The sequence below is a fragment of the Macaca nemestrina genome, chromosome 1, assembly GCF_043159975.1.
Source record: "Macaca nemestrina isolate mMacNem1 chromosome 1, mMacNem.hap1, whole genome shotgun sequence".
Taxonomy (NCBI): domain Eukaryota; kingdom Metazoa; phylum Chordata; class Mammalia; order Primates; family Cercopithecidae; genus Macaca; species Macaca nemestrina.
In genome coordinates, this window is record NC_092125.1 from 119814375 (window position 1) to 119842084 (window position 27710).

A 27710-nucleotide genomic window follows, 5' to 3' on the forward strand; every position below is an offset into this window, starting at 1 on the left:
TCGGCTGATGCGACATTAGCAAATTTGACAGAGGCAGAGGCTTGAAGCATGCTTGCCCATTGGGCTTGACTCTCTCTCTTGTTGCCGAGAATTTTTCTGGGACCATGTGAAGAAACCCAAGCCAGCCTGCTGGAAACAATGACCTAGCCAACAGCCAGCATCAACCCCCATCCATATGAGTCTGGCTATCTCAGACTATCTGATCCTATCTGACTTGTTAGATGATTGCAACCACATTAATGGCTTCAGGTAAAAATAGCCCCAGAAGAGATCAGCAGAGACCAGCTGAGTTCAGCCCCAACTGTTGACCTATAGAATAATGAACATGTAAAGTAGTTGTTGTTTTAAAACATTAAGTGGTGGGATGGTCAAAGCAATAGATAACTAATGCAATTAAAATTAAAATTTATAGATACAGTGGCAGTTATTTTTGTCCTCCCCTTTTCTGTATTTCTAGCAAAGACATTTTACTGTATAAAAGATGAGATTCATTTGTGGCAAATCCAGAAAGCCCACTTATTCATTTTAGTTAATTTTGGATAAATGAGAAGTGAAGTGGAGTCTGTGCAATTTTCAAAAAAGTGTTGCAACAGAACCTTCACCTGAATAAAGTGAGAATTTCTGAATGGCAGGAGAGAGATTTGCTGGCAGCAAGGACATGCTGTGCTCCTAGGAATAACTCTCTGACATCATCTTGTGTGTTGCAGCACCAATTCTTCCTCCTGACACTTAGCATGCATGACTACACTGGCATTTTCAGCAGTTTTTGAAGAACATAGATTTTCATCTGGCAAATGCATACAGCCAAGTGGTCAAGTAAAATCTAGGGGACACAGTTAAAAAGAAAATGCCTGTACAATGTATATTTATGACAAGGATGTGAATGGAAAATGAACTGAAAGAATCTGAAGGATTCAAAATAATAATGAGAAACAAAAGAAACGGATGCATTCAGAGCAGAGGGATATTACTAAAGCCTCTGACTTCTATGTGGTTCTGGCCCACATCCAGGGCCTTTGACCCATCCAGTTCCAAATAAACAGCTGTTAATACTCGTTAACTTCCCCAAACAAACAAAATGCAAGCGGACTTGGAAGATTAGGTTGGGTTCTTAGATTAAGGTGGCACCAAAACTGTCAGGATTGTGGGTGGGGAAGTTGGGGACATACACTGAAATTTTCAGGATTCAGTGGAGAAGCCCAGACTCAATTAACATTTCTCACAGGAATCAGAAATGAATATTTGTTGAATAATTTGTTCTGGAGGAGAAGACACTCTGGGGAATTCTGACTGATGCTGGTGGTAACAAAGAGAAGAATGGAAGGTGGAGGAAGAGACACAAATGGGAGAAGCAGCTTCACTCAGCTGCCCTCAAACAACCGCTCTATATATATATATATATTTTTCCCCTAACGGGGACTCTTCTTTAAGATGGAGGAAGATTTTACCCTGGGATGTGAAGGCTGTTTTTAAATCTTAATTTAAATATTACATAACGTTGCAAGGTCACTTATTGGTTCCCCACCCCAGGATTCACTCTGCCTTCTCATGGTGTTATAGTATACTTCAATTCTGCACAGAGACAGCTACCCCTCTTCTCCAGGAAGCCAGTGCCCTTACAGCAAGACATTGGTTCCCCTGAGCAGGGACATGACCTAGATTAAGCCGCCACTGGCGCCTTTTAGCTGCCCAAGGAGGGGCACGTGACCCCACTGGAGCCAATGAAATGCCATAGGCTTCTGGGACTGAGACAGACACTTTTGCTCTACCGGAAGCTGAGGGCTGGCACCGCCATTTTCTATCAGGGGCACTTAGATTCTGGGATGACAGCCAAAAATGTGGTGAAAGACAGCCATATAAGGTGGAACACAGAGCTCTGAATCCAGCCGCATCTGAAACTATGCTTACCCTCTGGACGTTTCATCTACACAGGACAATACAATCAATTTTTTTGCTTAAATTGATTGATGTTATGTTTTCTGTCACTTGCTACCAAGAGAGTACTAACTATGCATCTTTATCACATTTTTCATCTATGAAAATGGGGGAATTCTGCTGGAAGTTATCATAAATCCACAGCCTATAATTCTGACTTTAAGAGAAGAATGGTGGAGGAAGAGCCTTGTAGTATTCTGAAGCAAAACAGGTGTTTCCAGAGAAACTGCTTCCCATGTTTGTAATCGGTTCAAAACAATTTATTGAGTGCCAACTGTACTTTAAGCCCATGTGGTTTCTTTCTTTCTGCATCACCATGAAAGGTAAATGTATATTATCACACTGACTGCCATTATATCACAGATAGAAATGTGCCCTTGAGCATGATATTGCTATTGTGATTAGCATCTAGTAGCAGAAAAAGCAATTAAAGTGAGACAAGTGCATTATCATCTTTTAAATAGCATTTGTTGGACCTGTGTGAACACTGTCTATACCTTTTATAAATATTGGCCAATACTGTGGTTTTAACTAGAGTTATGCAGGCATAAAATATCCTTGGTTTGCAAATTTTCTATTAACTTGAACATACTGGGAATGCTTAGCAGCAATGAAGTGCTGAAAATGCCAAAGAAATTAATGGCCTTGTGCTGTACTACTGAAACATGTCCACTAATATTTAAAATTGCATGTCCCAGGACATCACTTACATCTGCTGACTGAAGCTGAATGGCCTGGAATCTGCTGGGTGCATCAGGCCATTTCTCAAGTCTCTCTCTGTTGGGCTTCTGTTTCCCTCTCTCTCCCATTTCCATTTTCCCTCTCTCTTCCATTTCTATTTTCCCTCTCTCCAGCCTTTTCCCCTAGCTCACCCCCATTTCTCTGGGATTAATTGAGAATGTTATTTATAAGAGACTAGAAAAAGGGTTATACATATGGAAGAGGATATGATTTATCAGGATTTATTTCAGATTTCTTAGGTTTAAAAAAAGTACTAAATATCCATGTCTCATTTTAAAAATTCGTATGAAGTCAACATTTATGGACTTTGAAATCCATTGTTTTCTGTGTCCTTGAGAGAAATTTTACAGGCCTTGTGCAAGGTTTGTGTGTTCATACGTCAATGTCACTGTACTCTGAGGTTCCCTGGTTCTGCTGTCCCTCAGATGATGTCTGCCAGAGAAGGCAGAGTGTCTGTGCTAACCAGGCCATGGCATTGACCTTCTTGAGGACTCTCAGGTGACTTTTGTGTGATCTCTTCTCACTAGAAGAACTAGTACATATCATATTCCTTGCCATGAAAATAAGGGTATGATTTTACATGGGTAATTAGTCAATTCCTGTATTGCTTACATGCCTACTCTGGGTGGTTCTCATTTTGTTTGTACGCAAACATTTGTTAAGTACACACTGTGTGCCAGGCTCTGAGATAGGCACAAGAAAAATTTACCTGCTACTCAACATCTCCTTGTCAATGTTCTGCAAGTGCCTTTAACTTATCTACCACTAACCTCATTACTTACCCCACCCAAACAATAGAAATGACAACAACAGCGGCAATAGCCAAAACAACCCAGTCTTTCACCTCTGTATTTTCCACCTTGTTGAATAGGGTCATGCATACACTACTAGTCTCTTAACCTAAAAACCTTAGTGATCCATAGTCTCCCATTCTCTCCCTCACTCACCATATCCAGTGGTAGACTAAGTCTATTTATGCTCCCCTTAACATACCTCAGGTAAATAGACCTCTCTATCCCCATTAGCCTAGCCTTTGTCCAGACACCTAAACTCTCTTGGTGTCTCTCCCTCAAGTGTCTCCAGCTGCCATTTATTTACATGCTGCTGCCAGAGTTAATTTTCTAAAATATGAATCTGACCATGTCACTTCCTTAGTTACAAACCTCCCTCGGCTTCCTACCTACCTTGTAGGATCAATTCCCATATTCTTTGCGTGAAAAGGTGCTTATAATCTGGAAGCTGCCTATTTTTCAGCCTCCTCTCCTGGTGTTCTTTCCCTCATTTTGCTCTTATCTCACCAGGCTTCACACATACCATACACGCCTCTGGACCTTTGAACATGGTGTTCTCTGTTCCTCAAAAGCTCTTCTCTACTTCTCTACCTAAAGAGCTTTTATTTCCTACTCAACCTTCAAGAGTCAGCTCAAAGTTCCCTTTGTGAAGCTTTCGCTGATTTCTCTAGTTGGTTGTCCATGCTCTTCTCTGTATTCCCAGAGTCCTCAAGGCATATCTTCACTAGCTGTTTCATACCCAGTTGTGACTATTTGTCTACATGTTGATCTATACTATTAGCCTGTGAGCACCTTAATGTATCTTGTTCTTCTCAGTATCCCAAGTGTGCAACATAGCACTTGGCTTTACAGTAGATACTCACTTGGTGTTGTATGGAAGGTAAAGAAATATAAAGCACATTTCCTATCCTCCCCCTCCCATTGGAAAGGTAAGATAAGATATACACATTATTTGTGAAAAATTAACTAGCAACGGGTAGTAGTAAACAGGTTGGTGAGTGGTATAGTCTTACTAATTTGGGAGAAATAAATATTTGGGAATGGCAAAGTCAACAAAGTGATTTGGATCTTGAGAGTTTGCCATTCAGTAGGTAGAGAAGGGGAGGAGGAAGGAGAAGAGAAACATTATTAACTAAAGTGCAAAGGTAAGAAGGTGCAGGGCGTGCTCAGGGATGGAAGGTGTGCTGGGACCAGGCTGTGGAGGGCCAAGAATGTCAGAACGTGGACTTTCTCCCATAGGCAACTGAAAGTTTTTGATCAAGGAGGTAACTATTGAAAATTATATTTTAGGATTAATTAGCAGGTAGTATACAAGATAAACTAAAGGTAGAAGGTAGAAAAACAAGTTAGGAAGTTATTGCACAATGCATGCTTGGGGGGATGAGCTCTCATCCATGGTGGTGACAAAAGGAATTAGAGGGAATGGGTAGAGTGCTGTCTCAAGAGTGGAACTGAATAACCAGAGCGACTCCTCAGCTAAAAAGAGAGAGACACAGACACAGATGACCCAGAGATTTCAAACCAGGGAGGAAAAAAAAGATAACTTTTGCAAATAAGAAAGTCAATGAAAAGACTGTAATTTGAGAGGAGATAGTGAATTTTGTTTGAGACTGGTTACATTTGAGAGAACTGCAGGATATCTGAAAGGAAATGTCTAGCAGGGAACTGGAGATTACAGACAATATTGTGTGGTGGTCAAGAACATGGGTCTCTAACCAGACTGGGTGTGATTCCTGGTTACACCAGTTATGAGACAGGTGATTTTAGGCCTCTGTTGCTGTATCTGTAAGAGGGGCATAATTACAGTTCTTATCTCATAGTGTTGTTGAGATGATAAAGGAGATAATGCACATAAAAACATCCCTCACACACAGTGTCTGGCACATGGTAAGGGTTCAATAAATATTGGCCATTACTATTAACAACTAAAACTGATAACAATTTTTAGAGTGCAGAAAATATTTTCATTTAATTTTTCCAACAATTATGTAATGCAAGTAATGCTATTACCATTCCATTTTAGAGTGAGGAAACCATAGCTCAACAAGGTTAATGGATCACATAACGAGTAGGAAGCAGAACCAAAATTCAAATCCAGGTTTTCCAAGCCAAGTCTTCCATGTTATTCTTTTTAACTTGCTGAGTCTGATTTACTTTGGAGGAAAAAGGGTGTCTAGCGTACAACCGTCTAGCACCACCGAATTTTGGGACTGGGTTTTGACATAAGGTTCTTATTGTCACAATGATAATCTTAACTGAAATATACCAAAGCTATCAAGCTCAGCAAAGAATAAGAACTTTTTAGAGAAGGGGGTCATTAAAGGTTATTTAGACTCTGCCAAGTTTTTGTTGAGGGTAGGCACTCCAATGCCCACTCCATCCCTACCAACCTGCCAAGGCTCTAGGATATATTCAGAGACAAGTCATCTCCTTTAATTTAGAACACAAGATGCTAATAACAGTCTGATACCTGTCTGCAAGACTCTCACCCGGCTGGAACAGCTGCCCATAAATCTCACATTTCAAGTAATTCTTCCAACATTAAAAAGATGGGGAAATTGTGCTGAAGGTGAAATTGATGATGAGTTTCTGCCTGGTAGCTGTGAAAATGGTTATTGCTGACCCCTTTCTGTCTTTGAATTATTGCTTAGCTTTCTGTCTGGACATACAGAAGGAAGAAATCTTTGGGGACGTTGCCAGATAAAGTTGGCTTACTTTGGATTCCTGAACAAACAGTATGTCTAAGAATAGACTCCAAGGGGAGACACAAGGGAGCTCAGTGGAACCATAAGAATTGGGCATATTGTTCACTTTTTCCAGTAACGCCTTTGATTTAAGAAGTGAATAAAGTTATGGCACAGTGCCATGGAGAATTAATAGGAAAGAGCACTGGAGAGGTGATAGGCACTTTTAAGAAAGTTCTTTTCAGCCAGGCGCGGTGGCTCACATCTATAATCCCAGCGCTCTGGGAGGCCAAGGCAGGCGGGTCACGAGGTCAGGAGATCGAGACCATCCTGGCTAACACGGTGAAACCCCGTCTCTACTACAAATACAAAAAATTAGCCGGGCGAGGTGGCGGGCAAGTCCCAGCTACTCAGGAGGCTGAAGCACGAGAAATGGCGTGAACCAGGGAGGCAGAGTTTGCAGTGACCTGAGATCGCCACTGCACTGCAGCCTGGGCGACAGTGCGAGATTCTGTTTCAGAAAAAAAAAAAAAAAATACAGAAAGTTATTTTCTTAAAAGAATTTAAAGAATGAGTTGGTCAAATCATGTTCTTCCACCAAGGCATCAGAACAGGAGACTGATCTGTTGGTTTTATCATGAAAGGTGGAGACAGAAAATTTTGAATTCTAATCCTACCTTAGAATGCTGATTCCATCATGGCCAAGGGCATTTTCTATTATTTCCATGCCACTTTTCCCACATCCATAAAAAGGAGTTCATCAAAGGTGTTGCTAAGATTTAATTAATTAATACTGTAAAGTGCTTTGAAGATGAAAAGATTATAAATATCTACAGTTAATTGCTCTTTTATAGTTAAAGTTAACAGTAAACCAATCACATGGTCCCCAAAATAGCTTAGGGCAAATAAAAGTGGCTTAGCTTTGACAGGTACCTTTCCCTGACATTACATTATAGTTATTACAGTTAGGGGGAATAGTTACAGATATTACAGTTAGGGGGAAAGTGCTGGGGCCCTCTTCTTGGTCTTCAGGATTTTTTGTTTTTATTGAGAGGAACAGAAGTGAAATAGTTTGTCTCCATCAGGATAAGAAAATCAGGAATTGGGAAGCCAAGGTAGGAGGATCATGTGAAGCCAGGAGTTTAAGACCAACCTGGGCCACATGGTGAGACCTCATCTCTACAAAAAAAAAAAAAAAAAAAAAAAATTAGCCAGGCATGGTGGTGTGCACCTGTAATCCCAGCTACTCGGGAGGCTGGGATGAGAGGATCGCTTGAGCCCAGAAGTTTGAGGTTACAGTGAGCCATGACCATGCTGCTGCACTCCAGCCAAAATAAATAAATAAATCAGGAAATCTAGAGAAAAATAAAAACAGATTCAAGTATTCATAGCATCCCCACCAGGATAATTTGATGACAAATTCACAGTGACAGTGGGGAGAAAAGAGAGAGCGCACTCACAAGCGTGCTCCTAGGCTTTCGCAGCCACATATGCAAAAAATAGCTTTCCTCAGATCAGAGTTTTGGATGTGGTGTTGTTAAACAGATAACAGAGAGAAATGGCAAGAGACTGTGGTGTTAATTAGACTGGTTCCAGGCGTACCTCAACACTTTCCAGCTGTGTGATGCTGAGCAAGTTACTTTTCCTCTTGGAACCTTGGTTTCTTCCTCTGTGGAATGGGGATCACTCCTGCCTCCTAGGATGGTAAGGAAAACAGAAATAATTGGTGTGAAGTAACTGGCGGATAGTTCTTCCCCCACTTTTTACCATTATTTTCATCCTATTTCTTTTCTTCCTTCAGCCTAGATTTTCTTTCTCATAAGCTTCAGAAATACCAACACATTGAATTCTTGTTTCCAATTCAGAGCTGTTGGGATTGTCTTATTTGCTTTCCATGTTTTCAGTGAAGAATCATAAGGGCTGCATCCCACCTATGGAGCAATATTCCATGGGAGGAGGTCTTATTTTCAAAAGCCAAGGTTTCTCAGGGGAAAACTCAAATACATAAAAAAAAAAAAAGAGAGAGAGAGAGAGAGAGAGAAAGACCTTAGATTATTTTTCAAACCCCAGATTTCAATGCAGCTGTCTTTCTATTCCACCATCCTGCGTTTAAATTTCTGAGAAGGATAGTGATCTAAAAACATAACTACCATAAAGGAGAAAAGCCTGAAACTGCTGGGTGTGTGCTTTTTCAACTGTCTGTTATCAAAATGACCAAGGACCTCTCCTTTGAAGTGAAGGAGCTCCAATAGGCATCCCTGGAGGCTTTTGTGAGATAGCATTATGTTTCCAAAAGTTCCCAGAAAAAGTCGTCACTGAGATTCACAGATTTTGGGAATGGTTAGAACTGGGGAAGCTGGGGGTGTGCAGGGGTGAGTTTAGAGATTATGCTCCCCTCCCCTAGCCTATTTCACTGATAGATACATTGAGTTCCAGATTCCCAAGGGACGTACATGCAAAATACATTAGAATCATCCACCAGGCAGGTAAATACCACTCAGTAATCTGCCCACTCAAAAGCCAGTCTATCAGTGTGTGACCACCGCCACAGGAAAAAAAAAAATCACCAGATAAGCAGTTGCAGCTACTTGGATGTCTAAAAAGCATAGAAAGGGCAACTTTAAAAATAAAACTTTAAACAAATCACCTTCAAATCTGGGACAGTGGATTGGGTGAATCCTGAAGATTTTTAAAAGGTAGATGAGACAAGGAGGTCAGGAAAGGATTGTTGATTCTAACACGTGGATTGTTGAGAGTTGATCCACCTTTTCCTCTCCTGGCTCTCTTCATTAACATTCTGAATGCTGTCACTATTGACATCTCTGAGTACAGAGGACAAAGGCATGACATGAGCAGAGGTAGATACTGTATGTATTTAATACTTTGAATATACCCTTTATGTTTGGCCATACAGAATAACAACCTTGGGTCAGTGTAGTTTTTGTTTCTGCCAATGTGAACCTGCTGCATCTTCATTTATAAAGGAATTTAGAGGAAAGAGGGAATGCTGACATCTTTGGTATCAGGCTACCTATTTGAGCTTCAGGCTACAAGCAGGCAAGGATGTCACTCCCCTCAGATGTCCTGCCTTCTCCAGAATGCTTCACCACAGAATGAGGATTAAGACAGCCTAGCTGCTTACAGTCTCAGCTGTCACCAGAGAAAGAACATGTCTGCCACTCATTGCATTTATGAAGATCAGCGACCTCTAGGGTTCTTCAGCCTGAGTTCAAGGCAGGTGTGTAGCCAAGAGTAGGAACATTCGAGAAGAAACCCATAGCCAGATTCCATTTCACCTTCCCATTATCCATCTTCCAGTCTACCCCAAATCCCTTAACCATGAGAGAAACAGAAGGCCATGCAGCAGAGCCTATTGCTGTGATTTTAGCAACATCTTTTGGGGCTTTTCAGCCCTTGATCCCCTTGGCTAAGGTGGGGTGTGTGGGTAAGTGCAGAAGTGGGTTAATCCTGGGCAATAAGTCTCCCTTGGGCTTGTTACTCCACAGATGAAAAACACAGACCCTAACTAGATCCTTGATGTGGAATAACTTCCTGTTTTGCTCCAATATCTTTAGTTTCTGTATTTTCAGAAACCAGATGAGTTTTCTCATTATCTCACTTCCCATCCCTGCTCCAGCTACACTACTTCCACCAGGCACCATCTTGACTCTGTGCTTTTATGCATATACTCCTCCTGCCTGGGACTTCCTCTCCCACCTCTGCACTTAGCCAGTTCCTGCTCATTCTTTGGGTCCAACTGAAATATTACCTCCTCTAAGAAGCCTGGCCAGTTATATTTCCTTTTTCTGTGTCCCATGGAATTCCATATCTATTCCTTTTGAAATAGGCATAATGAAAACATTTATTTATATGTGTGTGTTTCTCACTAAATTCTGAATTCCCTGAGGACATGAACTTTGATATTCAATTTTTTTTAAAAAAATTCCATTACTAGCACACTCTTTGGCATATAAAATACATCTAATAAATGCTTCTAGAATAAAGAAATGAGTGAAAAAATCTCACAGTCAAAAAAATAGGAACTGACCAAAAAAGAAAAATATTTTCTACAAATATAAGAAAAGAATAATTACTATCCATAATATATAAAGACTTTTTTTCAAATTAATAAGAAAAAGATGAACGTGCCAGTGAAAACCAGGCCAAGGGCAAACACTGATAACGAAGGAAGAAGAAATACAAGTATCTAAGAAAATTTATGAACAGATTTCAACTTCATTTACTAACAAACGATGCAAATTAATTTATCAACTTGGCAAAGATAAAAAGATTAAAAACAAAAATTAAAAAGACAAAAACAAAGTTAGAAAATGTTCACTGTTATTGAAGATCTGGTGAGATATGCACTGTGGTGAGTAAAAAATGTAATCTTCCTGGAAAGCACTTTGGACATGTGTATGCGTGTGCCAGAAGTCTTAAAAATGTTTATATGCTTTGACCTGTGATCCCAGTTATACAATCTATTATAAAGAACTAACAATCTATTATAAAGAACGTAGTAAAAATCCACGTATATGTATGACATTCAAAGAAATATTTATAATATCAAAATTAGAAAATAACATAAATGTCCAAAAATAATAGTTAAAAATTAGCCCCATAAAATAGAGTATCATACAGCCATTAAAAACATGCTTTCAAATAATATTCCATATGATACATAAGAATATTCCCCACATAACATTATGAGAAAGAATAGAATGCAAAATTGTATCTTATGTTTCTAGTTTTATCAAATGTGAATAGCTAGATGAATAGATGAGTCTGCAGAAAAATACTAGAAAAATATGTACTGACATATTAACTGTAGTTATATCTGAATGGAGAGAATTATGGATGATTTTTATTTTCCTTTTTGTGATTGTCTTGTTATCTATGTTTTTTATAATAAGCTTTTCTATTAGGACAAAAGTGAGCTTTTATACTAAAACTAAAAATTAAAAAAACTACAAGATATCACTACTCACCTACCAGAATAGCTAAACTAAAAAATACTAAAACCAAATGCTGGTAAGGATGCAGAGAAACTGAATCACTCATCTATTACTAGTGGGAATGTAAAATGGTACACCCATTCAGAAGAGAATATGGCAATTTCTTACAACATACGTACTTATCAAACAACCCAGCAACTGCACTCTTGGGCATTTATCCCAGAGAAATAATAACTTTTGTTCACACAAGAACCTATGCATGAATGTTCATAGCAGCTTTGTTAATAACAGCCCCAAACTAGAAACAACCTAGATGTCCTTCAGTGAGTGAATGGTTGACTGTTTAACTGTGATACACCTATTCCATGGAATATTACTTAGCAATCAAATGGAACACCACTTAGCAATCAAATGGAACAAGCGATTAATACATGCTGTAACTTGGGTAGATCTCAAGGAATTATGCTGAATGAAAAAGGTCCATCTTGAAAGATTACTGCATGATTCCATGTATATGACATTCTTGAAATGACAAAATTATTGAGATGGGGAACAGGTGAATGGGTTAGGAAGGAGAGGCAGGAAGAAGGTGGCTGCGCAGGAGGGACCTTTGTGATGGAACTGTTCTGTATCTTGACTGTAGTAGTGGTCACACAAATCTGCACATGATTAGAAATGCATAGAACTAAATACACATACAAATTAGCATGTGTAGAACTGTTGAAATGTCAGTAAGGTTGGAAGATTGTATCAATGTCAATTTCCTGACTGTGATATTGTACTTTTATTGGCAAGGTATTAACATTGAGAGAAAGTGGGTGAAAGGCATAGGGATATCTCTGCACTAGTTTTTACAACTGCATGTGAACCTACAATTATCTCAAAGAGTTAAAAAATAAAATAAATAGAAAAGATTGCAATTTGTGCATCTTGTTGGGATCCTGATTCAAACTACAAAAACACATGACACTACAGATTTCAACACTGGCTCAATAGTTGATGCTATTAAGAAATTGTAGGGTTGTTTTTTTTTTTAAGATGTGATGATGGAGGTTATTGTAGCCATTTTTTAAAATCTGTCCTTATCTTTTAGAGACCCAAATCAAAATATTTAGAGATGAAGTCATATTGTATCTGTAAGTGCTTCAAAACAATGTGAACAGACCAGGTGCAGTGGCTCATCATGCCTGTAATCCCAGCACTTTGGGAGGCCAAGGTGGGAGAATCACTTAAGTCCAGGAGTTAGAGACCAGCCTGAACAACATGACAAGACCCCATCTGTGCAAAAAATAAGGTTAAAAAAAAAAAAAACTAGCTGGGCGTAGTTGTGCATCCCTGTAGTCCCAGCTACTAAGGAGGCTGACGCAGGAGGATCGCTTGAGCTCAGTAGATAGAGGCTGCAGTGAGCTGTGATCTTGCCGCTGCACTCCAGCCTGTGTAACAGAGTGAGACCCTGCTTCAAAAAAATAAAAATAAAAACCAATGAGAGGCAATTCACAATTGCAAAATGGTGGAACCAACCCAAATGACCATTAATCAATGAGTGGATAAAGAAAAATATATATGATGGAATATTACTCAGCCATATAAAAGAATGAATTAACAGCATTTGCAAAGACCTGGATGAGATTGAAGACTATTACTCTAAGTGAAGTAACTCAGGAATGGAAAGCCAAATATTGTGTGTTCTCGCTGATATGTGGGAGCTAAGCTATGAGGACACATAGGCATAAGAATAATGCATTGGACTTTGGGGACTTGGGGGGAAGAGTGGGAGGGGGTCAAGGGATAAAAGACTACAAATATAGTGCAGTGTATACTGCTTGGGTGATGGGTGTACCAAAATCTCACAAATCACCACTAAAGAACTTACTCATGTAAGCAGATACCACCTGTACCCCAGTAACTTATGGGGAAAAAAGCAATGTGAGGGAGGAAGAAGATGGGATGTGGATTGGTTAGGCTTAGCCTGGGTGGATGTGTAAATTGGCATGTATTATAATAATCTATGTTTGTGTATTTTCAAAATTCTCCATAATAAAAAAGCTTTCTTTTTTTTTTTTTTTTTTTTTTTTTTTTGAGATGAAGTCTTGCTCTTGTCCCCCAGGCTAGAGTGCAAGGGTGCAATCTCAGCTCACCGCAACCTCTGCCTCCTAGGTTCAAGCGATTCTCCCACTTCAGCCTCCTGATTAGCTGGGATTACAGGCATCTGCCACCACACCTGGCTAATTTTTGTATTTTTAGTAGAGACGGGGTTTCACTATCTTGGCCAGGCTGGTCTCGAACTCCTGACCTTGTGATCTGCCCACCTCAGCCTCCCAAAGTGCTGGGATTACAGGCATGAGCCACCATGCCCAGCCAAAGCTTTCTCTTAATGAGGAAAAAATGTAAAAGAAGGTTAAATCTTCTAGGAAACCCTGCTGAGTTACTTATCTGCTCACCAGTAAAACATGTGGCTTCTATGTGAGCACCTTGTATACCAGGCTTTAAACTAGGCTATAAAGTTATGGTCAATGGGGTTGTGCCTTCCCAGATATCAAAGGTTAGTGGGAGCAGAGTGACTGCAAACACAAATGAGTACAGTTTGAGATGGTAAGTGCTAATAAGCATAGTGGAAAAACTGACTGTCATCTGCACTATGAATGGTGTCTGGACCAAGGCTTCAAGGATGTGCTCAGCCTAAGTCTATTACAGTGGGGAAGAGGGTTCTTTAAACCTGAACCTGATTCCTAAACAGGACTTAGCATCACCTGTTTTCACATCAATGCTTTTCATTTAGGATCCTGTTACAGCCCAGACTGCATTACATTCTTGTTGTCAACTGCCTCTACTGTCACCTTCAGGGAACAGATAAAACAAAGCTAATGATGTTTACTGAAGTCTTCCGGTTCTCGTAATAGGCTGATGTGAGCTTAGATTCAATCTCTCTCATCACCAACCACCATCTCCGAGGTCCTTGAGCCTTTCAGCTCTGGCTTCATTATTTGGATATTGAGTCAGAGGAAAACTATTAAATGAGACTTTTAGAGGGAAGAAAATTTGGTTAGATGTCTTAAAGAAAAAAACAAATATTGGCTGAGCAGGGTGGCTCATGCATGTAATCCCAGCACTCTGGGAGGCTGAGGCAGGTGGATTAGTGGAGCTCAGGAACTCAAGACCAGCCTGGGTAACATGGTAAAACCCTATTTCTACAAAAGTATACAGAAAAAGTAGCCAAGTGTGGTGGCACAACCTGAGCCCAGGAGGTAGAGGCTGCAGTGAGCTGTGATTGCATCTCTGCGCTCCAGCTTGGGTGACTGAGTGAGACCCTGTCTCAAAAAAAAGAACATAATTGCATTTGAGGAAGGCAGTGATCATTTTGCCTTGATAAAAGGGAAACTCAAATGAGAATAAGTTATTCTGGCTGGGCGCAGTGGCTCACACCTGTAATCAGCCCCAACACTTTGGGAGGCTGAGACAGGTGGATCGCCTGAGGTCAGGAGTTCGAGACCAGCCTGACCAAAATGAAGAAACCCCCGTCTATACTAAAAATACAAAATTAGCCAGGCCTGTGGCACATGCCTGTAATCCCAGCTACTTGGGAGGCTGAGGCAGGAGAATTGCTTGAACCCGGGGGGCGGAGGTTGCGGTGAGCCGAGATCGCACCATTGCACTCCAGCCTGGGCAACAAGAGCGAAATTCCGTCTCCAAAAAAAAAAAAAAAAATTATTCACACACACACACCGTATTTATGTATATATATTTTAAATTTATATATATTTAAGATATATTTTTAAATGTGTATATATATGTTATGTATATTTTAAATTTATATACAGTTTCATTATGGCTACTGCCTAATCAGTTGTAATTATATAAAAGATGCCATGCGGTTAACAGTATTAAGGTCATAACTTACATTTCATAGAATGTGGTTTCTCCACAAAGCCACTAGGCATGCTGTGATTAATGTCACACCAGGGAGGCATGACAGAGGTGAGATGGCGGTGGGAGGGATGGCAGGGAGAAGCGGCAGCAAATGAGACACAGGGACAATGGTAACAGCAACCTCTGCAGTACTGGCCCTGAGGGGCCAGGACCCTCAGACTTCAGGACTAGTGGACAACACCTGCTTTGCTTATTTTTTAAAAAGACCTATCCAACACTTCAGAAAAGTGTTAACCTCTGTTCTGAATATTGTTGACATATTTATCGGTCTCGTGTTCCATTATTTGTAAATAGAGAATCAATGGATTAAAACATAAAAGACCCACAGAAATAACAATCACCAAATAAAGCTAAATCTTCTACTAGGACTTACCATGATTCCTGGCCACTGGAGCACAGCATTTGTTTCCGGCCTCGCCATTTGTCACTATTGATTCTGCCTGTGAAGGAGGACGAGCTCCACTGCCTTGACAAAGAATGATTTATCCTTCCTCACAATACAATTTGCAACCTTCAGTCTTATTTGAATCCTTACCTCTAGAGTCTTTATTATGATAGGAGAAACCATAAAGGAGTTAGGTTTTTGTCCGCAAGTCTGCCTATAATTACTTTTAGTATCAAATAGCTCGAAGAGCCAGAACATAATGATTTTAAAGGATACAAAGCTTGGCCATAGATAATAGGTTTAAATATAGTATGCAATTGGCTGTGCCTGGAAGCAGAGAAAAGAAAGTCCATGATGATACAAATAAGAGAAAGAGAAATGCCCTCACCTGAGTCCACCCTTGAGTTTTGTATGTTTCCAAGGAGTTGCTCATTTATTACCTCTAAATGGTTTAATCGCCTGGTCTTCTAGTAAGGAAACACCATTCTTTGGAAAATGGCTTAATTATGCAAGCTGTCTTTTATTTTGATAATAAGGAAAAACAACTCATTCTTAGCAAGTCATATTGGTGAGATAAAAAAAAAATTTATCCAATACAACTCAACAAACGCCTGTCAAACTTCTGTTGAACACCACCACTAGGCACTAGGAGATTCATGTTCATTCACCATATATTTGCTGAGTGTCTGCCCTTTGTCAGGCAGTAGGCTAGGTGCTACGTGAGACGATCCCGTCCCTCATAGAACTTGTAGACTGTAAGGGAGACGGTCATTACACAAATAATCACACAATTAAGTAATTCGTTGATATCGTGTAAATTGATGGAGACGTCCAGGTGCTATGAGAAAGTGTGGTGAAGGTCTGCTCTGAGCACTTGAAGAAGGCTTCCCTGAGGAAGTAATGTTTAAGGAGAGAACCAAAGGATAAATCAGAGTTAGCTAAGTGAGGATGGGGTTGCACTGGGAGGTGGGAGGCAGCTCTGGTCTCTCCCTTCAAATGCTCCCACTAGAGCAGGGAGCCAGAAACACGAATGAGTCGTCTGATCCTAGCTAGATGGGGATGTGCTATAATGGCGACAACGTGTTGTGGGACTGTGGATGGATTCCAGCAGGGTGAGCCCTCTCAAGCCTGACCCTGAGCCCCTGGCTGCGGTGTAGGGAAAAGCAAAACTGAGCAAGGCAATGTCATGGAGCAAGAGAGAATCATTCTTCTTGACTTGTCTACGGAAAGGGGCGTCACTGCTCAGTAAACAAAAAATAACGTGATCGTCCTTGTTATTATTTCCTCTCTTAAACAAGATTTTAGTTTTTCATCTCTCTTTTGAAAGGTGAAAATGAGGGCTTGGGAAAGATGCAACATACTTTAGATCTGAAAATTTAAAAATTCATCTTTAGCTCAAGTGCAGCAAAATATGCCAAGGTGAATTTTATGAGCAAAGCATTATGATTTTATGAGGTGATGCCATGGGTGACTGAAAGTAGGCCAAATGTGTGAACTGATTCTGTGAACTGTTCATGCATTAATTTGACAACTATTTATTGAGCATCTGCTACATGCCTGGCCTACAGCAGCAAGTGAAGCAGACAAAGTCCTTATCCCCACGGACCTTCCACTCTAATAGGAGAGAGAGATAATAAACACATATAATTTTAGGTAGTTGTAAGTGCTATAGGAAAATAAAGTGGATTCAGGTGGAAAAGATAAGAATGAGGATAGAGAGATCCTATTAGGATACAGTGGTCAAAACGTCCCCTCTACAGGGCCAGCTTCATGAGTGAGTGTATGACCAGTGCAGTCACACAAGCCACCACATTCAGAAGGTGACCCTGTGATTGGGGTTTAATGCTCTGCAGTCATCTTCAAATTTTCTGAGTCTGTGATTTGTAAGTGAAGCCTGATGGGCTAGGAGCTCGGAGCCTCAGCGTGTATGTGGTCCCACTTCCATTGGGCTCTTGGCTGGCCGCTCCCAGACCACTCAAGCAATTTCTGCCACTCTCAGCCCCAGTGGGGCTCTGGGTGTGGGCAAAGGGAGAGTCAGGGTGGGATGCACGCACCCTGTGGGCCAAATCCCAGTGTGGGGGCATCTATGAAGGTCTGCACTTATGAGTATCCCTGTGCCCAAGGGGGCATGGCATAAAATGACAAATAAAACACACCATTATGGATGGAGAGAGACCACAGAAGAAAGGAAAAAGCTTTTCTTCCTGCTTTTTGGACAAGGGGTCCTGCCCTGCATTTTCACTGTGCAAACTTTGCAGCTGGTCCTGCCCCTCTGAGGAGGGGACATTTGAGCGCAGATCTGAATGGAGGGAAGATGTGGGTGTCAGCACACCAAGCAGAGGAAACATTAAGTGCTGAGGCCCTCAGGCTGGAACATGCTTGACGTGTTGGAGGAGCAGCACGAAGGCTGGTGCAGCTGAAGTGTGGCCAGCAAGTGGGAGGTGGCGGGAGAGGAGGCTGGAGCTGGAGCCAGGGGCAGGATCACGCGGGGCTTTATAGGTCACGAAAAAGAGGTTTGCTTCCAGCCTAGATGGAAGCTGTGGACAGTTTTAAGTAGAAAAATATACCATCAGATTTAGATTTTTAAAGGCTAATTTTTTGGAGATGGTGAGACTTACTTTCAGTTTATTAACGTATTCACTCATTCTTATCCCATCTGGTTGTCGAAGGGATTGGGTGGCCCCTAATGAAGGCAGTGACAGGCTTGAACACTGGCACTATAAGAAGGGAAGAGGCAAGAATGCTGTGAGCCCAAGTGGAGAGGTGAGCTGTCAACACTGAGACCTCAGGAGAAACTGGGTGTGGGGGGAAGCAAGAAGGAGTGAGCTGAAGGGGAAGAGTTCAAGGCCTTCATCACCCTCAGTGCAGTGAGAAACAAAGCCATGTGCTGAGAATGAGGGATGGCTGGGCAAGGGGATCTGAGGAGAGGAGAGAAGGTTTAGAACATCTTTTGAGAGGAACAGGATGCCTTGGGACAAGAACAGAGAAGGATTCTGGCAGCACAGATGGCCCGGCTTTGGTGGGAAACCCTTCTCCTTTCTAAAAGTAACCTCAGCAGTTAAGTTGTAGGCCCCATTTTTTACCATTTCCTGAAGGATCTGCCACACTGAACCCCACTCTCCTTCCTGTTCTCCTTAAATATGCACAGATCTCCAATTTTAAACCTTAAAATGCTGTGCGATGCAGCTGTTCCAGCCATTTTCCTATGTCTCTTCTCCTATATATACCTTTCAGTGAGTGGCACTTTCTGCGTCTGCTCATCCGTATTCTCACCACGTGTTCCCTCCCGAATGTCTTGCCATATGATTTTTGTTGCATCACATTATTGAAATTTCCCTTAAAGGTCACCCATCATTTCTGCCCTATCCTTCTTGTTAGAATCTCTCTGTGTGTGTATATGTAACCAGCAAGAGCTTCTTCCTTATCTTGCCTTCACCTCTCATTTGAAACTCTTGTTCTGAATTTGCTGAACACTGAGGGTTCATGAGTCTCTTTCTATCTCTGTGGCCACCATGCTCTTTCCTTTCTCTGCAGCTCTTTCTCCTTCTCTTAGTCCCTCATCGTGAGCACTGACTGAGACTCAGCTCCTGTTCACTGCCTGGCCTGGTCCTCAGGGAGCTTGTCTACTTTTCCTGCCATCAACTATTCCCAAATTTATGTGGTCTTCCAGCTTAAATCTCAACTATCAGTTTATGACTCCCCAGTCACACCTTTAGCCCAAACTTCTCTCCTCAGACTCTGTTGTCATATTTCCAACCTAAAATCATCCATGTCCAAAAACAAGCTTAAAAATGTTTCTGCAAAGACCCCTTCTCAGGTTCCAAACTTCTGTGAGTATTACCATTCTTGAGTCCACCATAATTCCAACTGTGGAGTTAATTTTTCTTATCCTCAGCTCTCAGCCTCCTCCTATAATATGTCATCACTTTTTCAGTGATGAGCTCATCTCAGATACAGTCCTTCTTTATTCCTGTTGACTCATCCACCCAACATACAGACTTTGAAATGACCTCAAAGGTCTAGCCTCATCTTCTTCTGATGACTAGAATTCCCTCTCTAATGTCCCCAGCCAAGATCATTCCATCACTTATTCATTCAACAAATATTTACTGAGTACCTATTAAGTATATTGGGTATACAGTGCTGTACAAAGAAGACAAAGTCCTTGCTCTCATAAAGTGAATATTATAGTCAGAGAGACAACAAATATGAAAATAAATAAAATTACTTCAGATAGCAAAAACTGGTAAGCACAACATATGATAATGTCATGGAAAGAGATGGTTGAGGGGGTAGGATGGAATCTTTGTTAAATTGAGTAGTCAGAGAAGTTCTTTCTGAGAAAGTGACATTTTAGTTCAGACCCAGATGAACAGAAGGAGACAATCATGCCAGGCTCCAAGGGTACACCAGGCAAGGGACATCTGGTGTGAAGGACCTTATGTGGAAATGAACCTGGCTTTGTTTGGGAAACCAAGAAAGATGGGTATGTTATGAATGCAGTGAGCTAAGGGGATAACAGTAAAGTATGGGTTTACAGAGGCAGCTGTGGCCAAACCACATGGGGCTTTTTCAGCTAGGCTGAGGGATCAGAGTTTTATCCTAAATTCAAAGAGAAGCCATAGGAGGGTTTTAAGCAAGACAGTGATATGATTTGCTTTGCATTTTGTTTTTTTGTTTGTTTGTTTGTTTGTTTTTTGAGATGGAGTTTCACTCTTGTCACCCAGGCTGGAGTGCAATGGCGTGATCTTGGCTCACTGCAACCTTCATTTCCCAGGTTCAAGTGATTCTCCTGCCTCAGCCTCCCGAGTAACTGGGATTACAGGTGCGTGCCACCACACATGGCTAATTTTTGTATTTTCAGTAGACACGGGGTTTCACCATGTTGGCCAGGCTGGTCTCAAACTCCTGACTTCAAGTGATCTGCCTGCCTCGGCCCCCCAGAGTGCTGAGATTACAGGCCTCAGCCACCTCACCTGGCCTGCTTTGCATTTTCATGAGATCACTTTAGCTGCTTAGTGCATGGAGAATGAATCCTGCAGCTCATGAGAAGATGCAGGGAGGGCAGGTAGGGATCCAGCTGAGGGATGACGGCAGCCTGGATGGCTGAGCACAGTGTAAGTGGACACAAGTGGACAAATGTATGTTAAAATATTTTTGAGGTATAAATGATAGGATTTGTTGATGGATTGGACATGGGGATAAAGGAAAAAGAGGAATTAAGAATGACTCCTAGATTTTGGCTCAAGCAATGGATGGATAGTGATGTTATTTCCTGAGGTGGAATAGTCTGGGGTGGGATAGGTTGTTGGATATAGAAAATCAAATCTCTGCTTGCACACTTTGAATGATGGGACACTCACTACAAGGACAGGCTACGATGCCATTGATATCAGAAAAGTCTTGTATTGAATTCAATTCTGTTTCTGTCCAAATTTACCCAATTGTCTTAATTCCTCCTTTTCAATAAAATGAAATTGTCTTTCCTCCTTCCTACATGACTGTCATTTTCTTTACCTAGGTTGAGAATTACTATGCCCTGCTAAGTATTCTTTTCTGGGTGAAATATCCCGAATCTACACAAATTTTGTCTTATTTCTGGATCCCAGCAGATTCAAACTGGTCTTCCTTCTACCATGCACCCATCTATCATATGAACTTGAGCTAGAGCCATCCTCCTAGTGCGCCAGGCACTACTCACCAAGGGCTAGGCACTGCCGTGTACTGGAGAAAGATACGTTAACAGAGTTCTAAAATTAGACTCTTCTATCTCTGTTTTGCTAAAACAAGAAGACAATAGGTGCTACATTTTTAAAACGCTACCATGCAAAAATTTCAAAGTGATTGGCCAAGGAGATCCTTAAATGCCCAATAAGATCCCACTGTAATATAAAAGACCTGAGACTGGAGATAGTGAGACGGGAGCAAAGATAATGTGTGACCCGGCTGTGAATGCCGTTCCTCCCAAGTGTAGGGGAGGGCTGCTTCCCTTTTCTCCTCAAGTCAATAGAGATGGGTTTCAGGGGGATCATGTGGGGAGCTTGATGTGTGGCACCAGCAGTTGGGGAGACCTCATAGACTGGTGTCTGACTCTGGACTAGAAAATCCAAAAGGTAAAGATGGGCTGGCTAGTTGTTCTGATGGCCAGGGTGGAGGAGCATAGTTTGCACTAGGAAGCCCGCACACGCAGTTTGCGGAGACAAAAAATGTGATGATAATTCTCATGGAATGGATGTGGATCGTGTCAGGATGAGAGCTGGCCTGGAGCCATTTTGAAGTCGGCCTGACAGAACCACCTGGAGGTCTGCATAGAGAGGGCTGCTGGGAAACCGGGGCTGAGGAGGGTGTCATTCAGAGGAAACTGCGTCACACGAAATGCTGCTGAAAGTTACCAATGGAGCCTCCCAAGAACGCACAAAAAAGCCCATAAGTCAGCTTTAAAATAGGTGTCCAAATTGTGAAGCAGTATTGGGATAGTACTAGTCAAATAAGAACTTTCCTGCTTTCTTCCTTTCCCCCTCTTCAGCCACAGGGAGGACAGAAATCCCCGTTGGCTAGAAGGTTGAGGAGAGGGGATGTGCCAGGCAAGTGACAGAGAAGCTGCAGCCCTCCTTTTCCTCCCACCTGCAGAAGGACCTAAGAGAGAATAGAATAAGGTTTAGCTTTCGATTTATTTTATTTTTTGAGACAAGGTCTCACTTTGTCATCCAGGCTATAGTGTAGTGGCATGATTCTGGCTCACTGCAACCTCTACCTCCCGGGTTCAATTGATTCTTTGCCTCAGCCTCCCAATTAGCTGGGACTACAGGCATGCACCACCACACCCAGCTAATTTTCGTGGTTTTTTGGAGAGACAGGGTTGTGGCGTGTTGGCCAGGCTGGTCTCAAACTCCTGAGCTCAAGTGATCCATCTCCTTCAGCCTCCCAAAGTGCTAGGATGATAGGCCTGAGCCACCGTGCCCGGCCTAGCTTTGAATTCTGATCATTATGTTGGCCCTGCACACTATTAACTATTGAATTAAAACGATGAGCAGGGAAAGAACTTGCCCCATTTTAGATGCAGTGGAAGTCCAAAATAAAGTCTCTTTCTGATTACATTTCAAGAGTCCTCCTTGTTCAGCATTCTGGTTATACACAGCTGAAGACACCTTCACTTTGTCAGTCTCTTGCTTTAAAAGCTCCCTTCAGTGCCTCTTTCTTCACTTTTAGATGAAATCCAGACTCCTGAGCATAGAGTTTGATGTCCTCTATTATCTGAGCTTGTCTATATTTTTCAACAGAACCTCCCACAATTCCAAAAAGAGAACATTTGACTCCAGTCAGGTGGTCCTCTGTGTTTTCGTGCTAGGTGGTTTTTTTTTTTTTTTCATTTAATCCTCACAACAACCTTTTGAGATTGGTACTATTATTACCCTCATTTTACAGATGCAGAGTCTGAAACCAGCTAATAAAATGGAGAGGCTGTGATTGGAATCCAGGAAGTCTGACTCCAGAGCAAAGCATACTGCTTCCTCTCCTTGTATTAATATATTCTTTGTTCTCAGCCTACTTTTGGCATGTCTTCCAGCCTCCCTTTCTTCTGTTTATGCCATCCCAGATATCTTTCAGATCTGCTCAAATGCCTCCTCTTCTATGAAGCCTTCCTTAATTTCTACAGTTATCTCTATTCTCTGAACTCTCAAAACATTTCATCTGTGTCAAGGACTTCAAAAGTCAAAGTCATGATGTGTGTTTCTGTATTGTCATTTTGGGAATGTGATTTGGGCAAGCCCATGTACGTTCCTTCCATAATAAGGGTCTATGTTCCATGCTCTTCTTATATTCACCAGGGCAGTGGCTCTCAAACTTTAGTGCACATAGGTAGAAACAGACAGTTTGCAAAATAAGAACTGTACATGACGCTTAAATGTTCTAAAAGATGCTAGACCTCATTAGAATAAGAGACATGCACCACCTCACTGACTGACTATCACCACCCAGATAAGCAAAAATCTGAGAAAAAAAAGTCTGATGACAAAGCTATAGGGAAAAAGGACCTCTCATACATCACTGGTGAGAATGCAAAGTGATACATCCCTTAAGGAAAGGAATTTGGCAGCATCCAGCAATGTTGTATGTACACTCTCTTGGACCCAGAAGTCTCAGTTTGGGGAATCTATCCTGAAGATACACAGGCAAAAATCTGAAATGCTGTGTGTTCAAAGCTATTCTTTACTATTTTTACTATTTATAAAAGTGCAAGACTGGAAAATATGTCAATGTCAATCAGTACAGGCCTGGTTAACTGTGGTACATCCATATAAAAGAGGATGGTGCAGGGATGAGGAAAGATCACTACAGGCTGTTCCAGATGATCTCCAGGATCTATTGGTAAGTAAACACAGCGAGGTGAAGAAAAATGTGTGTGAGCGAGTGAGAATGGTGATCATTAAAAAGTCAGGAAACAACAGGTGCTGGAGAGGATGTGGAGAAATAGGAACACTTCACACTGTTGGTGGGACTGTAAACTAGTTCAACCATTGTGGAAGACAGTGTGGCGATTCCTCAAGGATCTAGAACTAGAAATACCATTTGACCCAGCCATCCCATTACTGGATATATACCCAAACGATTATAAATCATGCTGTTATAAAGACACATACACACATATGATGTTTATTGCAGCACTATTCACAATAGCAAAGACTTGGAACCAACCCAAATGTCCATCATTGATAGACTGGATTAAGAAAATGTGGCACATATACATGGAATACTATGCAGTCATAAAAAAGGATGAGTTCATGTCCTTTGTAGGGACATGGATGAAGCTGGAAACCATCATTCTCAGCAAGCTATCACAAGGACAGAAAACCAAACACCTCATGTTCTCACTCATAGGTGGGAATTGAACAATGAGAACCCTTGGACACAGGAAGGGGAACATCACACACTGGGGCCTGTCGTGGGGTGGGGGGAGGGGGGAGGGATAGCATTAGAAGATATGCTATGTAAATGATGAGTTAACGGGTGCAGCACACCAACATGGCACATGTATACATATGTAGCAGACGTGCATGTTGTGCACATGTACCCTAGAACTTAAAGTATAATTAAAACCAAAAACAATGAAAAATGTGTGTGATATGCTACAATTTATGCTACAATTTATGCAAGACGGAGGGAATATGACTATTTATACATTTGTTTGTGTTTTCCGAAGGAAACAATGAAAGATTAAACCGAAAACCAACAAAAATTGCTATCTATGATGGAGGGGAAATCAGTGGGGAGGGAACTGGGGTCAAAATGGACCTCCCTGAATGTATCTTGGTTTATGTTTTGACTTTATAATAAATCATAAACAAAATTAATCAAAAGAAAACATTAAAAACAAATGGAAACAGCTATGTATGTAGCTGTTTCATAAATCAAAATAAATCAAAAACAAAATTAATCAAAAGAAAACATTAAAAACAAATGGAAACAGCTATGTATGTATGCTGGAATTAAACAATCAAGTAAATGATTGGCAGCCAGGTTTCTACTGCTGGGGTGGGAGATTACAGATAAGCAAGAGAATGAGCCACACAGCAATGGATTAGAGTTGGAGACATTAGTATGAACTCATGTTTAGCTGAATATAGACACAGATGCTTACACATAGAAATACTTAGAGAGATGCATATATGCACAGGTTAGTCTACATGCATATATTTCCTTGGCCTGTCAGCTGAGAGGAGCTAGAAGCAATGATACCCCAGTAGCAACAAACACATCTAGTGCCCAGATCTTAGTTTCTAATACCATTATCCAACGAGGGGAACCAGAGCTCCCTGTAGAAATGGCTGATTTTAGGATTGGGTCAGGAAAACTACAAGATAAGCCTGGAGCATCTTATAATACCGGAAAGTAAGACAGTGCTCAAAAAGAAAAAAAAATTAAGGGGGCATGTCTATAAAGAACACAAAAGTCCCAATGGCTAATGCTGGACCAATTTGAGCAATAAAATAAATAAAAATAGAATTGGGTTATAACTCAAAATATTAAGTAAATATCTGAGTCCATACTGATATAAATAAATTTTTAAATAAAGAAGAGACAAATCTCACATGCAAAAGAATTCCAAATAATGTATGTAAATATCCACCTTCAAGGAGATGGAGCATAATTCCCTATTCCTTATGTGTGCACTGTGCATAGTGACTTTCTTCACCCCCTGCAAAAAATATATATATATATGGAAAGGGTGGGAAAAAAGAGTAACTTTACAGTGGAGAAACTTGACCAACACTACCTCAGCCAGGTGACCAAGGTCAACATCAACTGTGATAAGTCATCTTGATACTATGTACCTTTGATACGTTATGTCTGTTGTCTTCCTTTATCTCTGTTGTCTTCCTCCCAAAACCAAGTAATTCCAGTCTCATCATGAGAAAAATATCAGATAAATACCAACTGAGGGACATTTGACAAAATACCAGACCAATACTCCTCAAACTGTCAAGGTTATCAAAAACAAAGTCTGAGAAACCGTCACAGCCAAGGAAAGCCTAAGCAGACATGATTTCCAAATGTTGAACAGAAAAAGGACATTAGGTAAAAACTAAAAAAATCTGAATAAAGTGTGGACTTCAGTAATGTATCAATATTGGTTCATTAATTGTGGCAAAAGCACCACATTCATATAAGATGTAAATAATAGGGTAAACTGGGTGTGAGATAGATGAGAACTCTTTGTATTATCCTCATCATTTTTCTGTACATATGAAATAAAAAGTTTACTTGAAAATCTAAAGCAAATAAACCTAGCCGTATATCAAGTTGATTCTATAAATATAAACAGAATTATTTTAAGTGATTTTGAAACAAATATGCACACATATATTTTGAGGACAAATATACACACAAAGAAATTTTGTATTCCCTTCAGTATTATTATGCTAGTTACAATATTGGTATTTTGTACCAATTTGGAGAAAGAGAAAGAGAGAAAATACACAACTATGTTAATATCATTAGGAGCCAAGCTTTTCAGCATAAGAGAAAAGGAATAAAAATATAAAACCAAAGTATATAAAAATATAATCTTTGAATTGGAAATATAAGTATAAACTCATAATTTACTTTTTCTCTTTTAAAATAGTGCATATTTCCTAGCTCTATCCAATGAAAATGGCCAGGATTGATGAGCAGTGAGCACCCCTAGAGCCCAGATTATAATCTCTAAGGACCATGACCCATTAAACAGAATCAGGGTTCCTTGGAGAAATGGCTACTTACAGATCTGCAATAGATGAGCCTGGAACATCTTTCCATATCTGAAAGCAAGAAAATCATGGTGATTACGAGTTCATGTCAAAAAGACAAACAGAGAAGCCAACTTGATGTGGCCCCCATTGGCCAAGGAGGGACGGTTTGAACGTGAAAAAAAGTAATGACTGTAATAAATTAAAACACATCAAGTATGTTAAAATTATGAGCTCATAATGTCCCTCCCCTATAAGAAAGAAAACTTCATCAGTCATCTTTGGGGAATACTAGGGCATCAATCATTTGGATAAATATGAAAATGATAAATAAAAGGAAAAAAATAAAGCCTATAAAAAATAAATATGAAAATGATAAATAAAAGGAAAAATATCTTGCCTTTCCTGTACAGACTGAATTTCTTGGTAACCAAATATTTTATCAAGGAAATTTCTTCTCTCTAGAAGAATCATAGCTAATAAATGCAAGATGAGAGACAGAACTAGAAAATCAATGAAATAATAGAACCAGGCGGTGATCAAATTGCCTGCCGGAGCCATTAAATAAAATGTTAATGGAGAACTTTATAGTGGATGGATCAGGCTGACCACACTTGAACCCACTGATCAACCTTAACTAAAAGTGAAACAGCCAGGCATAATGTTCCTCCACCTGTGGAATATTCTTGCAAAAAAAATTGAATCTAATCAAACTTCTAACCATCAGCTTACAGGAAATAAGAGAGATAGGGAAACATGTTAAAAACAGCACTGCGAAGATATAATCAGTCAAATCCAGAAAGTGGGAAATTCTGCAGGAGGAATGATACAGTTTCCTCAACAAATAAATGACACTAAATAATGGAGCTATTATAAATTAAAAGAGACATCCCAAACAAACACAATGTATGGATCATTTTGAATCCTGATTTGAATAAACCAAATGCAAAAAGACATTTTGAGACTACTATGGAAAACTGATCACAGACTGAGAATTTGATAATATTAAGAAATATAGTTAATGTTGGATATGATGCTGGCATTGTGATTATGTTTTTAAAAAA

At 40.5% G+C, this 27710-nt stretch overlaps 1 long non-coding RNA gene across 3 annotated transcripts in view; it reads left to right on the top strand.

The window, feature by feature from the left end:
• Positions 1-27710, top strand: part of LOC105479170 (uncharacterized) — a 95973-nt gene that overhangs the window by 35285 nt on the left and 32978 nt on the right. Inside the window, exon 5 of one of the 3 annotated variants that reach the window (XR_985732.2) lies at positions 708-4749. The exons of the other annotated variants lie outside the window; for them this stretch is intronic. This is a non-coding gene — a long non-coding RNA (uncharacterized lncRNA). Of the gene's footprint in view, positions 1-707; positions 4750-27710 lie in introns of those variants that run through there. 3 annotated transcript variants of the gene reach the window in all.